The 15,326-nt window shown below is 46.8% G+C and overlaps 1 protein-coding gene across 4 annotated transcripts in view; it reads left to right on the top strand.

Annotated features, from left to right (window-relative positions):
* LOC131267270 (elongation of very long chain fatty acids protein 6) overlaps positions 1 to 15,326 on the top strand; it is a 31,743-nt gene that overhangs the window by 6,583 nt on the left and 9,834 nt on the right. The gene's annotated exons all lie outside the window — the stretch shown is intronic.

Raw genomic sequence — 15,326 nt, 5'->3', positions numbered from 1 at the left:
GCCTGCTGCGTTGGTCAAAAATTGAACCCCTTGAAACGCAGTCAAGAAACGCACAGCCTACTCGGAACCTACTCGTCACATGTTACACAATTCATACCAGCCGTTCCGTTCTGAACATAAATTTTGTGTAAGAACAAACCATGCGAATTGAACTGACGTTAAATATCCGATCAACGAACATGATTAGATGAACGAACGGGTTTTCCCGAGACTAGTCATTACAAAGGTTATTCATTTTTGTTCATTAGCCTGTTATTAAAAGACACCACTTTCTAGGTGAAGTTCTAATTGGTGATTCGTTCAGCAAGGATGAACCGAAGAACGTTGGCTACAAACAGTGACATTAGATTTCATACCTACGAACACGACCCCGATAAGGATTGAGGAGATGGTATGGCGGTGGATGGTTGCGTTAGCATAATTGAATCATTTCGTCCATTCGGCTGCTGCCCCGGAATGCCGGGGTCCGGTTGTCAGGCCGATGGACATCCCAGAGATAGTGCTAATAAAGCGATCCGTATGCGAACGCATCCGTGCCAGTCTTTCACTCTCTCTACCCCCTCCCGTCGACTCCGTCCCTTGGGGGAGGGATGTCCTGGTCCGGATGAGCGCACGGCAGCAATGGCTTAGTGTGTGTGTGTTTGTCTCCATGCGGATGATTCGCAATTGTTGGATGAGATGATTGCTGGAAGCGGACCGGTTGGGGCCAAATCGTCGAAACGGACGGTGGACAACGGCACTCCTCCCATTCATGTCCGCCCTCCTTCATTCCGATGACGTCGGGCTGTAGAATGCGGGATTATTAACATACCTTCATTCTGGCTTTCCACACCGCGTGGAACCGGAACGCAACGGGGGGTTTTATGCGCCGACTGTGTTGTTGTTGTTGAAAAAAAAGGAAGGTGGAACATCGTTCCGTTTGATGTCCAAGATGATAATTTGTGTGTTGTGCATGATTTCATTTGCGGGCGACTACACGACCAGAGCAACCAGAGGGACCAGAGGAAGGTTCGCGCGCGCGCGCGCCATTTTTGCTGGCTTCCATCTCATTAGAGCGCCGAGATGTGACAGATTGCTTCTGTCTAACCCAAATTGGTCGGTCATGCTCATGACCATTTCCGGAAGCTTTTGAGAAGCCTTCGGGTGGCGCGCGCGCTTGTGTTTAACGAGTTATGTAATTATGCGCTAGTTGAGTAGACACTGCGTTCAATTCTTATTTCTACATTCATTTTGAACTGTTTTGAATTCGTAGAGAATGTTCGTGTAGATCTGAAAAAAAATGTACTATTGTTGAACACTTTCCTTTCACCATCAATGAAGGATGGTTAGATGAAATTTACCGCCTTCGATGAACCTCATACAGGAATATTCTTTTTTCCTGAACAACTCCAAGCGATGACGGCTTTAAATCAACGCCTACTGCTTCCTTCCCTCCTTACTGTCTGCTGCCGCAAGCCCATCACCGAGCTTTCGTCGGCGCTGCATTAATCGATAGCCCTTTCCTTCCGGTGTATGTTATGTATATTTCACCCTTCGGTTCCAACGGTTCGCCGCCACCTTCCAGGACGAGGAACAACGGCCCAGCTACAGGTTGAGCAACCAAACGGCGCCGATGGTGTGTGTGTGTGTGTGTGTTGGTGAGCGATCCTGGCCGGTCAACTGGTGGTGCCACCTCGGGGGTCGTCGCCGGTCGGGCACGTGTCGTTCTACGGTGTATATCATTAGGGTTGCCGGTGACTAAGCGCACGGGAATTGGCTAGCCATGTTCTCGTGGTCCTTCTGACCTGATGCGGAACTGTCACGAGACGAAACGGTGGTCCCGATGGCGCCATAAACAATCCGTTGATAGCCCGACGTTCTTTCCCTTGTGATTGGGTGAGAGAGAGAGAGACGGAAATGTTTGGACAGTTTATTGGGGAAAAAATATTTTGATAGAAAAATTTCTAACATAATACCTAAAAATCAAGTTGATGAAAAATTGAGGTACTTCTTGAATTCTAGTTCTAGCTGTTTTACACCCTCCGAGACCTGGTATACGTGATTCTGCTTTGCTTATTTTACTTATACGCACACACCTGTCTTTTCAATTGTTGCCTCCCATTATTCTGTTTAGCAACATAATTTTCTGATGCCATTAAATATAAAACGAGGTAGTTACTAAAACGTGATCAAATCGAGCGTTGGCAGCATGAATCACACAAATTCCCATTCGTCCCATGCATTAACGTCATCGTTTACGATGGCTCACTAGCTTGTGATTATTCATAAACCAACCTCCAGCATTGATTGGTTAATTGGATGCACGCAAAACTGCAACCCTCGAGCACACGCGACACTTTGCTTGCACCTGATGCATTAGGTTCCCGGTTGGGTCCTCTAATTTGAGTGTCCGAGGAAGCGGAGTCCTGTAGTCAAAAGTGAACCAGGTTGGCGACATGGCGACGTCGGCCGGAAAACGCTGTTGATTTCCGCCGGGCTGTATCGGTTGTGTTGTGGTACTTCCTCCAAGGCCGAGGTACGTGTGTGTGGGAGGTCCGAGCGGGGGAGTTGTGCGTTGCGTGACTTTATACCGTTTCCAGCGTCGGGTCCTCATACTCCAGCGAGAGGGGTTTCCAGTTTGGGGGGAAATATTTTAGTTGAAGCCTGAGGGACTTTTGGACAAGAGGAACACCTGGCCTTCGTCGTGTTTGGTCCGAGTAGTTATGCGAGCTGCGTGGTTACGTAAATGTATTGTGTCCCGTAGGAAATGCCATTTTTACACTGCTCTCCATCACTCTGTTTATTGCCATTCCAAGTGTACATTTATGTTTTTCTTATGTTAAGATCGTCCGAGGGAAGGCATCAACATCAACGGGAATGTCGTGGCAGGTTTGCCAACCAGAAACGCAACAAAACGGGCGCCTTGTGTCAAACACTTTGGCCTGAGGGCGTTTGTTTCCGTAGTCACATAATCTTCTCCACCTGGCGTTGAGGGCGTGCCGTGCAAAGTGAGGTGAAATCGATGACAGATATTGGCATAATATTGTGCACACCTCCACCGTCGGTTTGTTTATCTCTTCCCCCCCTGTCCGTGTCACGAGGAGGTCTTCTTCCGCCGTGCGACGACGACAAGATCACGCGAACGCCGAAAGCACATTATTTGTCGCGTGGTTGCGTTACGACGTTTTATGGAAACTTAAATGAAGACGACTCGCGGGAAGAAGGAAGGGTTAACACGAGACTCCCTTTGTTGGTTGTTTTAAGTAAGGGGATGTTTGCCCTCTCGCCTCGTCCGCCGAAACCGAAACCCAATGCTCACCCGGCAAGTCGTCAAATCCGTCGATTACGATGATGACAGATGATTGCCCTTAATGGGAGAAGCCCGTCCCGGGAAGGTAGATGGAAGTACGGAGAAGGTTTCGTATGCCGCGAAGGTCAAGACATAGAGGCTCGCCCCGATGTGGGTCGTCGACGTGGGGAGGGAAAGCTAGTGCCGCAGGAACGTTTTTGCAATACAATTCCGCGAAATGCTGCCGGGAGAACGATGCGGGAAGGAAGGTTGTGTCGATGTGATTGGGAGAAGAGGACAATATGGTGCGTTGCGCTTGAGGTGAAGTGTCTTGTGTGCCACGAACGTATGAGTGTGTGATTAGGCAAATAACAGCTTGATTAGAGGCTGGCAAATATTGACGATGACGAACAGAATGGTTACAACAACGACCACGACGAGACGCCAGCATTGGCGAATGTGTCTTTTCATGTCGATCCTGCAGTTGGTTGGAAGTTTGAGAGTTTTTAATTTATTCCGAACAGAAATAACAATTTTCTGCTGGAGTTCAAAGCTTGAGAATTGAAAATTCTAATTCCAAAACATTTTTCAAGTTTACGTCTTTTTTTTTTAATATTGTTAAAATCCCTCACACATCCTACCCTCCGCTTCAAGATGTTAGTATAGACGATCCACCAATGGACCAACGTCTGAAGTAGGGATAATTTGCGATGATTTAGGGTCAGCTGTAAACCGTTGAACCTGTCTTCTTCCCCGTTTAGTGAGGAGAGTCCGGTTGTGGAAGGGTTATATCATAAATTCCGAATAAAAATGGGTGTTCTTGGGTGTAGGTTTTCGAGCGAAACCGAAGGTCTAGACCGTGAGGAACCTCCTGTGATCTGGCCGCTGCCGGCGGAAGGTTCTAATAGTGCTAATTCGAAACATCTGAAACCTGTTGAGGACATTCAGGACGATGAACTTGGTGTAAAATGCCTTCCTCTGTTCCTCTCTACGTTCGTGTTCGTCGCTTTGGGATTCATGCATGTTTCTTTCCGGGAGGGTGGGATGGGAGGGAGTCTCCGCTGGCGATGACATCATAAAACCGGTACAATCGATCTAATTCCTGTTGCCAGGGAGACGATCAAGTTAAACCAGTCGCACCAGTTCGTTGTAGACCAAAGCGTTGCAAATTGTTAAAAATACACCAAGTTGAATTACTTTTCATTGAGTACCAGATTCTTCTTGCATTATGACAGCATAATCAATTTTCGGTTAGGTTTTCAATCAGCGTGGAAATAAAAACCCCTTTCAAAATGCTTCTTTACGTACAAAAAAAAATCAATCGTCTACATACGAATCGTTGAGTTAACCAATATGAAAAAAGCGTTGACCAATAGCATAGCGAGCCGAGGGTATTGTGATATGCCGCTGACCAGCATGATGATTTCGTCGGCACTCAATGAAAAGGCCGAAATGTTTCCACATTTCGTTAGTTTTGAAGTGAAAGAGAAAAAAACTAAATTTACAAATTTCAACCAATTCGAAACACCCTCCTCTCGCGCCCGCCTCTCGGTATGGGCCAAAGTTGCCATAGTTGCGAAGTATATTGCACCAAAAGTGGCCCTCCTTTTTCTCGTCGAGGTTTGTGCAAACTCTGTTTAAACATTCTCCTGCCTCACAATGGGGCTGGCAGGGTTTTCTACTGCCTTCGCTCGCTTTTCGGTACCGCATTAAAAGACTTAATTTTTTTTTCTATAAAAAAGCACAAATCCACGATAGAGTATCAACATAAAACATAATACCCATCCTCCTGTTTTACAGGTACAACCCTCCCTCCAGACTTTTTGGCCGGGGTTTAAGCTTGGTAGTATTGGTTTTTCGGCATCTATTTACTTTGTTTCTATTGACATTCGGCGGGTCCACTGCGGTTGTGTCATAGTCGGATTCGTCGTCATCGTCGTCGTCGTGGTCGTAAAAATAGTTAATTATTACCAAGCGCTTTCGATGGTTTGAAAATTTGTCCTTAAAAATGTTTGGGTGTGATTATGGAATGAAATAGAAAAGGGAAAACTTGAAAACAGTGAAGGTCAACATAAGTTTTAAGCTTCCTTGGAAGCTTGTAAACTTGCTGTAGTTTAGTGAATCAAAGCTGTTCCTTGATGTCTCACCACTTTTCCTACTATAATAAACCTCGTTACCGTGTTTCTTTTGAATTTTCATCCGCAAATTTAACGTACCCTTTAGTTTGTTAAAACAACACTTCAAGGAGTCCAAAAACAACTGAAAAGAACTGTGAAAAGATCGTAGGTTTGGGGTAGAACGTTTGATCATGTAACGAGTGCTCGATTGCTGGTTGGGAGTCGGTTTGCCCTGTCCAACTAACTGAATATGGTGGCCGACAGCCGGATACGTCATCGCTGGTTTCGAGAGAATATAATGATGAGCTTTCGCGATTCCGCGGAACGCACTTCCATCGCTACGCCGCGGCCATGCCCTGCCACACACACACAAACATTCCGAAAGAGGGAACACGGAGTCCATGTCAAGCGTGCATATAAAGCGCGTCCGTGCGAATGCTGGGTTTGTTTGATTTACGCTCGCTCGTCCGACGCCATCGATGGATTTTGGGCGGTATTTTCTGTTGGTTTTTACTCACCCACGCTTTTCGTAATGATGTTTGCTGATCGGAGGGGAGGAGGGGGGTCCATTAGGAAGGCTTGGCCGTGCCGCAGGATAGGGCCATGTTTGCCTTTGCGTCCGCTGGTGCAAAGTTTCATTTTAACGATCTCTAAATCGAGACTCCAATTTGCTTTTGTTTTTATTCTTACCAAACACTTCAACACTAAAACAAATCGTCCGTATATCAGGCTGTTCACTAAAATAATGTTGCGAAACATTTAGTAAACATCCAACGAAGTCGTATAAAATATGCGGTATAATAGTCGTTTTTTGTGTTTCCTTCTCCTATTGGGACACGAAAATTAACATTCAAATCTGTATCATACCGAAAGCGTTCGGTGGGGGGAAACCTTATCGATTTTTTTTCCATCGTATTAGCTATCGAAAGCCAATTAATTCCGTCAATTGGGTGATGGGAATAAAATATTCACTCAGATTGGAGCTTTGCTGATGCTTTGCCGTGTGCTATCGAAGCCGTGGAATCGGTGGAAACGTGATAAACCACCCGGGGGTCTTTAGTATGTGTATGTTGTTGTCGTCCTCGTCGTCGTCGTCCAGGGCTTCGTTGTTGTTTGTTGCTGCACGTACGCCGAAGGGAACACATAATTACCCAACCGCCTCATCATCATCTGCCGCGACCGCCCGCTGCCAAAAAAGACTCTCGCTCGCGCGCGAATCCCGTTAATGGCCATTCACTTTCAGCGATCCACCCCGATGTTGTTCTTCTCCCTTCTTCTGCACTGCATGTTTTATTTTTGGCAAAGCACATTTTGGGAAGCGCGCGCCTGGCCGTCGACACACCTCCACGGTGTCGAAGTCAAGGACGTGTAAAGGAAAACGCATTCCGTGCCACCCACCACCCTCCACCGCCCGACGTATGCTCATCAACATCATCATCCCGAACGCCATCGGTCCCATGGTCAAGCGAACGCAAATGGTCGATGGTTTTGACACAGTTACGTTGGTTGGTTTATCAAACAGAAAGTTTTTCCAATTTCAACTTTCAACGGAATGTGGTCAGAATGGGGTGGGGTGTGGAGGGAGCGAGGGAGGGAGGGCGCACGTAACAACCCCAGTCCATGTGCATCAATCAATGTAAAACTTTTCGGGTGCGGGAGCGTGTCTCTCGTGGCCGGTTAAGCGAACCACCCGTTTGCTTATCACAAACACAATGTTAAAGTCAAGTTTGGAAGAGAGTGTTCGAACGGGGAAAAAAAAGAAGGTGAACACATACACTTCCACGACCACAAATAAAGCCATTTCATTAAGAAAAAGCCAATGGAGGCGCGCAGCATTAATAAATTAATAAAATTGTAACTCCACTTCGGGCCCGCGGGTCAATTTGGCAGAAAAGTAATGCACCCCCTCTGTTGTCCCTCTTTCTCTAGCCGAGATGATGATTTTCGTGTCTCGAAGATTTTTATCCCCCCCCCCCTTTTTCCGAAAGACAACTTTCACTCCAATGTCTGTGCTCGCGTGAACCGCTCGGATCACGCTCCCGCAGCTGCGTCTTCGTCGGATCAATCGGCCAAAAAATGTAGATCAAGCTGCCAACAACCCTCGCCCGTCCCTCCTCGCTTCTTACTTTCGGTTTTCGCCATCGTTTGCGATCGTTAGGTAATCGAATATGTTTTCTCACTCCGGCGCCGCCGGCCTTTGGGAGTTGGGAGGAAGCCACGACGCACTGGAGCGCAATATTCGCATTCATTTAATTTCAAACACCCAAAACCGAAAGAAGGAAAAGCTTTTCATTTTCATCGCCATTTGAAAATGGTCAAATGGAGTCAAATGAAAATGTGTAAAAGCTATATTTTCAGAAACGAAAAGCACCTTTAATATTACCTAATAAACGTGCAAATACTAAAACGCTAGGAGCGATATAAAAGAAAAAAAAAAAATGGTTGAATGCTTAAAGTTGCAGATATATCGAAAATCTATTAAAGCCATGTGGAAACATGCTTATCACCAAAATATTCGGTTAGGTAGGTCAAGTGGGAGAGTTATCGTAGATTCCCTCACCAGAAAGCCCAGTTTAATAGCTATGGCTGTGGGAATCCACACCCTCCGGGCGGGAATGTGCGCCGCGATCGCGAACATGTAACCGAACGCACAGTGGGTTCGGTACGTCGTGCGTTGACGCTGATGACATAACTGGAAAAATGTCAATCCAGGCCAATCAATGGCGCGACTGTGAAACGACGAAGGTGGGAGGCTGAATCGGCCAACTGGCTGGTCGGTTGGTTGTTTGTGTGAGTTTCCTTATGCTTTTCGGTGTCCTTTTCTTGTTTTGCTTTCCGACGACGTCGATGATCGTGCGTAATCTGTTTGATTAACATCATTTTCCGTGGGTATTCATTTTTTAACACGTTGACTGCCACGCTTATTTTGGTCATGTTTCCCTGCAGGCCAAACTTTTTCTTCATACAATATCGCTGGCTATCATTTTTGATAGCCATGGCCTGCTGGGAAGTGCACAGGTGCTCGAAGCGCACACACACAGCTCGGCAATTGATATTTTTCTGGTTTTTTGCCTTTAACACCTTATTGTTTATTTCTATTGGCGTTATTATTAAATATATAGCGCCTCAAGATTTCTCCAATAAACGGCTTACGTATTAGCAGCGTGACTGCATCCGTCTCGTTCACCCAATAGACACGCAACGACATTTAGCGAAAGAGACAAAGCGATTCACATGTGATTCAATAAACAAAAACCTTCCACTAAAACAGCTTGTAACTTTTTTCATACCACAGTTATTGTAAAACCAACCACAAATTAAGCTAGACAGGAGATGAAACTATGTAACTACCAAAGGATTTGTAGGTAAGAGTTGTCATTTAGAAGATATAGTACTTCAAAAATCATGGTAGGTGGCTATCAAAAATGATAGCCATGGCCCCCCAGGAAACATCACTGGCTATCAAAAATGATAGCCATGGCAGTCAACGTGTTAATAGTGTTGTGCCTTATGTATCTTTTGGCGAGATTCATTCATATGAATCTTTCACCTAAGGTTCATTCAGATGGATTCATGAATCTTTAAGGATTCGAACCTTCAAACCTTAATGAGTCTTTCGAAACCTTAATGAATCTTCATGAATCTTCAAGGATTCGAACCTTCAAACCTTAACGAGTCTTTCGAAATCTTAATGAATCTTCATGAATCTTTCATTGATGTGTCACGATTCTCCACGATTATTCCATTGGCGTTGATAAAAAAGGGATCCTCAACCCATTTCTGATTCATCACTTTTCGTCTGTTACATGTTTCTGAATCCCATGATTCATGAATCTCTCATCGAAAGATTCATAAATCTCCAAACCGCAAAGAATCATTCAGACTCATGAATCTAAATCTGAATTACACAACTCTAGTTTTTAAGAGTTTTTGCTTTGCTTTCGAATGACTTCAGTTTTCGCTCCTTGGAAGCATTATGCTTTTTTTGTTCTTTGAAAAAGTCGTTTACGAATTGGTTTTGGAAGTTGTAAGTACACTTCCCTGAGAGTTAGTTTCGCGTTTTCTTGTCAACAACACTGTATCGTCTCGTGCAACGAAAGCTCAAACTGTTGCGCTCCTCCTCCGTTCGGCCGGTTCGAAACCACGAAGCAATCGAAGAAACATATGGGGAACTACAAAAGCCCCGCACAACGACCACAACAACGTGCTTTCGCTGGTGTCCCTTTTGCTCTTTCCCTCTCGCTCTTTCCCTCGCCCCGGCCCCCCGCTCTAAACCGCGACGCCAACGGATCGGTGTCAAACATTTCGTAAGCAAACCGTCAAACTCGCGCACACTCTCCCCGCTCTTCAGGTGCTCCTCTAAGGCGCCCGTGGGCGCGAAAACCCTGATGGAAAGGTGGTTGCAAATTTGGTTGCAAATTTCGCAGCAGTGCCAAGAAAAGCGGCGCAACAGCGGCGCTCCGGCTGCGGCTCCGAATGTAAGGGGGAAGCCAAGGCGCGCACTCTGTGACCTGACCAAGCGCACTTTGGATTACGTTCACCGAAAGACGTGGGGGGGTGCAAGGAAGAAGAACGCCTCAGAAACACACCCCCTCCACCCCCCTGGTGTTACGCGGGCATACGGACCGGGTCGTTGTCCGAGAGAGGCTGCCTCTGGCGTCGTCGATGATAATAACGGTGGCCATGGCCAAAGAAGAAAAAGGAACAACCGGACCGACCGGGTCGCCGCATCGCGCGTTGCATCTCGGTAGCCGATCCCATTCGGCGTGTGGCGTAAGTTTTCTTGCCACATCGGAAAAGTCACACACACGCTTGCCAATAGATTGGGAGCGTGTTTTGGAGCGTAGAACACACTCTTTGGTGGGGAAATAATTCACTCTCAGACAGCGAAAAGCGGGTGAAAGATCATCCCCAACTTCGATCGCTAATGGTCTTTTTCAGTTTTCTGAACCATTTAAATGTTACTGATGTTTTCTTTGTTATTTTAGTTGCTCAACGATTCCTGTACCTTGTGAACGCACGTCAGAGGATTCCGTTTACATCCGAGAGAAAAGAAGTATATACCACGAGACCAAACTTTTCCCGAAAGATGCGACGATCCGTCTCGACAATCAGCCCGCCCTCAGACGGCTATCACGTGGCGTTGGGATGTGAAAATGATGTGCTTATCGGTTTTGCCATTACCGGAACCGTTTAAAGGGCAAAAAACGGCCCGCGACCGTCAAACCGGGTGGTAATGAAACCCTCGATGGTGATAACGATTAAACTGTGGTCAACACCTGTGGATCGTCGCGACTCATTATCTCCGGAGTCGTGTCCGCGATGTCGGCGATGATCGAAGCGATTAGAACGAGGGTATGATAAGGAAAAATGGAAGAGATCCAGTTAAAAACATCCACCATTTGACAAACGGTGCAATCCTAAGGCGATCCAATTAAAACGGCGGATTGATTTGCTCGATGCTGGTGTTTAGAAATGTTGCCCTGACCTTCGTTTGTTGTTGATACCACCTCCATTACTGATCGGGTGATAAGAAATGAAATATGCTTCCTGATGGGGGATGGGACGTATCGGGAGTTTCACAACACACCTTTCCCCGGCCATCGCTTCGATGATTCGATTAGGACGATGTTGATGGTTTGTTGTCGTTTCGCTTTCATTAGCGCATCTAATCTGATTACACCTCCAGGCCGTGCGCCGACCCGACCTGTTGCTGTGTTGTCTCCTTTCCGGATGCTAATGATGTTCCTCGGGAGAGGAGGCGCACGCAAGAAACTGATAAGGAAGCATCAGTTCGATCCTGCTTAGTCCGGCCAGGGGCGCACGGAGGAGGAGGGCGTCCATCGCCACCACGGCCTGCCGACCTTTCGTGCCAATACCAATCAAGATGGTTCGGTCGAGGTAATAAGATTAGGCACGACGAACGAAGGAATACAAAGGGCCGGTTAACCTAGCTGGCGGTGTCGTGCCGGTTCGGGGTCAACCGTTTTTTAATGGGTTCTACTGTTTTTTGTTTGCATTTTTTTAAGGCCTTCTTTAAGAAGGTGTACGGTAGCCTTTGCATATCCGGAGTGCATTGCAACAAGTACGCGAACTCATCCACTCGATTCGAATCAATTTGCAAATCGTTGATCATTAGCTAATTAATCATTTGTACAACCGTCGCTCCGGTTTTATCAAACGTCGTTTGTTTCGACTTGGAGTTCGATGGTTGACGTCGATCCAAACCAGTGCGTGCCCACCCTGTGACGTTCGTTGGATGAAGAAATCGCCGCGCGCTGACCTTTACCGTCAATTGGTCACTTGCGTATGGAAATGATGGAATATGGTAATTTCGTGTTTACTCGAAAAGCTCGGAAAAAGGAACAAAAAAAAGCAAGCAGCAATTAACGTTTTCTCGACCATTACAGGAGGAGGAGAATGTGCCGAAAAATGTTCGTCATGGGTGATTTGTCGAAATTCAGACAGCACAAGGAGGGTAAATAAATAAAACGGAGTGGTTTGCGTGATACTTGATAACAATCTAGATAACCTGAAACGTCAGAGAACCAAAAGACAGACATTGTAAAGGCAAAGAAACTAGAAATGAGGTTGAATGTACATAATCTCATACAGCATAGTATTGTTTTTCTGGGTATGCAAATTAAATTTTTCATCAAATGATCGTTAGGCTTTTATTTCAGACGTTAATACAATAACTTTGTATAGTGTAAACAATTTCCAAACTTAAATGAAATTATGTCATTCGATTAGCCCCATCTAATTTCTCTTGATTACAACACATTCATGATGGAAGGCAAAACAAAAATGTCACCAACACAAATCGCAGTCTTTGGGCAATTTTGTTGTTGGCCGACCGACCCCCCTCCCAAACCGCGAGACCGAGAGAGGGATTACTTTGAAAATTCAATTAAAACGACCCTAGCAACTTGGCATCGTTTCTTGGTTCATCCGCCGCCAACGCTTGGAATGTAAATGATGTTCTCTGAATGTAATGTCGCCCAAGCCGGCCTTCCATGAACTCGGGAACCCGGTAAGCACCTCCAACCATTGCTCCCATCATCGCGCCCAAGAACGCCGGGCCGGCGGAAAGTTTTACGTGAAAGTTACACAACTCCCCGAGGCTTCATGTCAAACACCAATATCCGCCCGCCGGAGCTTGTCGGTTTAGTTTTTCTCCGCTGGCCGACGACGGCGTTGTTGTGGGCGTACCGGAGTCGCGCGTGTATCCTGCGGAAGAACGGAGGCAAGATTGGAAACGTCTGATACGGCGTCCAGGATACTTTTCTCATGGTCATCGGTCCCGGTGTAGAGGTACCGGTAGGCGAACTTCGAGGTGTTCCGAGAACGTTGGCCGGTGGCAAAAAGGGAGAACGACACCCGGAGACGGTCGAGACACACACGGCTCGGAAAATGGAGTGACGCGAGGGGAGAGCCTCCAGGAGAGAGGAGAGGATAAGAGGTCATGGACTGCCGGTCTCGCCGTCGTCGGTCGTACGATGGCATGCCGGGTTGTGCGCGCGCACTTTTCCATTCCTATCGATTCGTTCCAAGAGGGCAGGAGATTGGCGCTTTTCACTTCCCACATTTTCTCGATTTCGGTTGGCACTCTCTTGGCTCTCCAAACCGTGTGGTGTTGTCCTCGGAATCTAATGCCAAACGTTCTCTCCCAAAACACCCTTTAAATTCGTGACAGTTTTCCCCCCGTGGGCCAAAGTTTTTCTCAGCCACGAGGACGAGGAGCGGTTTGGAATTCGAGTGAGTTCACGCTGGAGGCGATGGCGGCGTGCGCAGACACGTGTTTCAATCTCTCCCCGAGCCAGCCAACCTATCTGGGAGGAACGGACCAGGGAAGAAATGGTCATGGGACGGGGAGGGAGAAGTCCGATGGTCCGATAACTTCAGCTGGACGTTCGACCACCACACACTAGCCCCGATATCCGGTTTTTTGGTGAACGCCGTCATGTTGGTAGAGATTTGTATTTTTATTTATTTATTCATCGATGTTCAACGTGGATCGGTTCGGGCGATCCCACCGGAATGTCGGTTTTATATAACGCTGCACGTCTGAAAATTGTCGTCAGGGTGTGTGTCCTCCTTTCGGGGGATAGCCTCTTCCATAACTTTTTTTGTCGAATTGGGAAAGATAAACTCCTCCGCGTTGGAAGTTACGTAGGATCAAAGCGAAACCGTTCGATTTCCCCGATTCGATTTTAGTATAGGTGCGGGCTAGGACGCGGCGACCATCGCGGGACATCCAGCAGAATATCTGCCACAAATACCAAACCGGATACATCCACTGAGACTCGTCCAACCATATCCGTAAAGCCTGTCTGCTGATGGCCCCGCGACTGATATGAACCGCTTCTTGGGAGGCGAATTTTGTCTTGAAGGTCACACCCACACCATGGGGAGTGTTGCAATGTCTTTTCCTTTCAAGCACACGCCGAGCGTCTGCCGGATTTGAGGTTGAAGTGTACCTTCGTGCAACGGAGGAAGAAATATTAGTTGAAACTGCTTGAATCTAGTCCTATCGTAAGTCTTAAGGTCGTCCTCCATTGTTTTGTTTGTATCACGTATATCCATGGATTGTAATGGCCATGTTTAACAATAGTTTGAAAAAGGTTTCCTTATAGTTAAGCGGCACATTAAGTACGGTTAAACGTATGTAACAAGGCGTTTACTCCTTCTGGCTGTCCTTGACGTTCGGTATTGAAATAGGACATTAAAAAAACCTAATCACCATTAAATACTTTTATTAATGCCCTTTTGTGTGAACTTGTATCTTGACATGTAAATATGAATGATATGAAACACATTGGTTAGTTATTTTGTCGTTCAGCCGAAGCAAACTATTGGGGAAAGGAACTGCAGAGAAGAACTCGCTGGTGGTGACCTTTACGTCGTATCGTTTCTCTGCTATCGCTAGATTGTATTGTATAGCTTGTGAACGGGGAGAGAGGTGAAAAGAGGCCGGACCGCGGCAGGAGAAAGTATAGAGGTCCATTCAAACAAGCTCCCCAAGGTCAAGTGTTGTCTTTTCGTTTCTTCTTGTTACACACCTATACTCTCGCGCCTTTGACTGGCATTAACCGGCTGTGGTGGGTGTGTCTGGGTGTGTGCGCGTCCAGCACCACCCTTCCGGATCTTCGTGGAACCATCAAGGTGAAGAAAGAATAAAATTATCGCCCCGCCACGAGAAGAAAGTTCCACGTTCTCCTTCGAGGAAGTCGAGACCGGTTCTTGTATCTGGCTTCAACCGGGTTTCGTTCGAGCCGGTAGTTCGGTATGTCTGGATCCAATAGGATCGTGGTCGAGTAGGTGGCTCTTGTGGGTTCTATTGCTTCCATTGCTCCTGGGACACCATTCAACGACACTCGAACGATTTTCTTCTCTAGTCCTCCAGAAGAAGAGGAGCTCGGTTATATGACTCCACGTTGGCTAGCGGGAGGATCCTCCCGCGTATTTACTTGACATGCATTTTATGAATGGAATCCAGCTTGGAGGCGGGTGGCGCCGGTGCTGGCAAGGGAAAGAAGGTCATCAAATAGACGACGGTGGTGGCGATGATGATGATGATGTTGATGGCAGCAGCAGCGTTGATATGAATGAAACTAGTGCCATACTTGTTAACTCTCCATTTCCTGTTCTCCCATCATCCCAAGTTCCCGGCGGAAAGTGTCCCCGTTTCGATGCGCTTTTAGCACGCGCTAACTAATTTCTATGACCTTGACGGTTGTCACGATATAATACGTCGCGCTGACAATATTCTTTTCGCTAGCTTGTTTTTTTTTTATTGTTACCAATATTCCGGGTGTTGCCGGGGAACTCTCTCCCTCTCTCTCTCTCTCTTTCTCTTGGTTCTTTCACCGCGAATTCGGATGGATTTATCGGGCACGATCGAATCACGCTCTCGGGGTTGTAATACCGTGGACTCGTGC

The sequence above is a fragment of the Anopheles coustani genome, chromosome 2, assembly GCF_943734705.1.
Source record: "Anopheles coustani chromosome 2, idAnoCousDA_361_x.2, whole genome shotgun sequence".
NCBI lineage: Eukaryota > Metazoa > Arthropoda > Insecta > Diptera > Culicidae > Anopheles > Anopheles coustani.
The sequence above is the reverse complement of the archived record's forward strand: the minus strand, read 5'-3'. Positions and strand labels throughout refer to the sequence as shown.